A 2460-nucleotide genomic window follows, 5' to 3' on the forward strand; every position below is an offset into this window, starting at 1 on the left:
CAACTCAATCACTGAAACCTTTTGTTCAGTCAAACCTCAGAAAATTTATCTCCCTTCCTCAGGCTTCCAGCTTGTCTTCTTACCCTATGCTGATGATAAACGGAAAGTGCCTGTTACTGAAAAAGTCATGGCAAACCCGGAGCAGGTAGACAAAATGAAGGCTATTGTTCAGAAGCTTCGCTTCAAGTACAGGTGAGTAGTGAGTCAGTTGCAGGCTTTCTTCTGGAACTGCCTCCTGAGCTGAAAGTCGTATTGGAAATTCGAGTTAAGCATAGACCAAGAGAATGGGATTTTACTCTTTTCAGTTAACTGGCAGATTATTACTTTTTAAAAGCTATATAGAGACTGAAAGTTCTTATTATATTGAAGACTGTGGAACTGTGCTAAATGCTTACAGCTGGTTGACCTGTTGTGTTGTGCTTAGAAAGCCAGATTAGTTGAGCAAGTTAAAAAATGCAGTGGTAAGGAGAAAATTCTTAGTTGGCCTTTTCCTTGAATTACTCACACAATGAGCAAAAGTAAGTAAATCCAATGTAAATTGTTACAGGATTAATAGAATGATTATATAATTCAAGTCGTTCCCTTTCACATGAACATAGACCATCTCTGAGGACCTGCCTGATGTGACACCAAACATAATTTCCCCCATTCCATCCTTGTCTATAGGCTACTTCCCCATCTCTGTGACCTCTGGACAAATAATACCCTCCCCTTCAAATGTAGCCTCCTGGTGTCCTTTATGGGCAAATGGAAGCACTATTAAGATTCTGCCCTGTGCCAGCCACTGTTCTAGACAAAATTCCAATATTATCTCATTTATTCTTCATAAGAACCCTGAAAGCTTGGTCTCATGCCCATTTTATAGAGGAAGAAACTCAGGCTTAGAGTGAGGCAGCTTGCCCAGACTCACCTGGCTGGAAAGAGCTAGATCTTTCTGACTCTAGAGTCCTTGTTTTTATTCCCATGCTGCTATTGAGTATGGGAAGAAAGAGTCCTCAGGTCCATTACTCTCCATCTCCCATCATCTCTCCTTTGTCTTTTCTCTGTTCCTACATGGCTCTCCCTCCTCCATTTCTGTCTCTGCCCACAGCTGCCAGTGACAGACAGGTAGGCAGGTATTGTTTGCTGTTAAATTAGCTTTTGGATCTCGAGCATCAGACAACAAATCGAAAATTGGAGAGAAAGAAGTTGATTCAAGAGACAAGATTCCCAACTCTTTTATTTGGGGCATTTTTCTTGGCTAACCTTGGACTTGAGCTATCTCAGTTGGGTTTATTTAAATTTTTTTTTTTTTAAGATTTTTTTTTTATTGGGGAATCGGGGGAAGGGGAACAGACAAGTTGCTGTTGTTTTTTGTTCTTCAGTCTAGTTGTGGAGGATGTTGCTTCACTGGCCCAAGTTGGCACCATCATTGCGCTCTTCCCGGGNAAGATTTTATTGGGGAATTGGGGGAGGGGAACAGCACTGGGGAATCGGGGAAGGGGAACAAACAATTCTTTTGTTCTTCAGTCTAGTTGTGGAGAACGTCACTTCACTGGCCCATGTTGGTATTATCATTGCGCTCTTCCCGGGTGAGGCAGTCGCTCACCAGCCATTGGATGGCCGCTTACAGTGGCTCAAGGCAGCTGGTAAAAGCTCATGCCTGCTGCTGGCCAGCCCCGCTGCAGCCCACGCCGTCACCGGTCCAGGTCGAGCTGTTACTCACCATCTTAGCTGTAGAGGGCATAGCGTCACTGGCCCTCATGTGGGATCTGAACGGGGGGCCCTGCTGCTCAGAGCTGTCGTCCCAAGCCAACGCCTAACCAACACACCACTCAGCCGGCCCCGGTGTACATGAGCTTTGAGTAAGACATACCAGAATCTGAACACCAGTTTTTATTAGTTATCTGCCCTTAAACAAGTTAGATAACATCTCTGAGCCTCAATGTTTTCATTTGTAAGAAGGACAATAATGAGGTTTTTGGATGGCAAGCAACAGAAACTGACTCTCAACTAATTTCAGCATATTCAAACAAAATCCTGAATAGGGTGGGTAGTAAAGGAACCAGGGTGGCACCAGGAATCTAGAAAGCAAGAACTAATGACAGTGTCTTTGGAGTGCCACCATCAGAAAGCATCCCTTCTGACCAGGTCCTTCCTTGGTCACTGCTTAAGACCCAGACTCTCAGGAGAATTGGTCTGATGGCTTGAGCCTGCGTCAGGTAGCCCACTGCTTGGCCAGGGCAGGGCATAGCACCTTGATTAACATTCCCCCAAAGCTACAGGGAGAAAGGGTGGTTCCCAAAGAAAAATTGGGGTTTCATTGTTAAAAGAAGGGGGAAGGGATACTAGACAAGCAGAAATAACAGATGATTAATACAGTACTTTCAGGGTTATCATGACGATTAAATGAGAGAATAGCTGTAAAGGGATGGGTATTGTGCTGGGCTCAATAAAAATAATCATTTTTGTTAATGTTAT

The sequence above is a fragment of the Hipposideros armiger genome, unplaced genomic scaffold, assembly GCF_001890085.2.
Source record: "Hipposideros armiger isolate ML-2016 unplaced genomic scaffold, ASM189008v1 scaffold_1430, whole genome shotgun sequence".
Taxonomy (NCBI): Eukaryota; Metazoa; Chordata; class Mammalia; order Chiroptera; family Hipposideridae; genus Hipposideros; species Hipposideros armiger.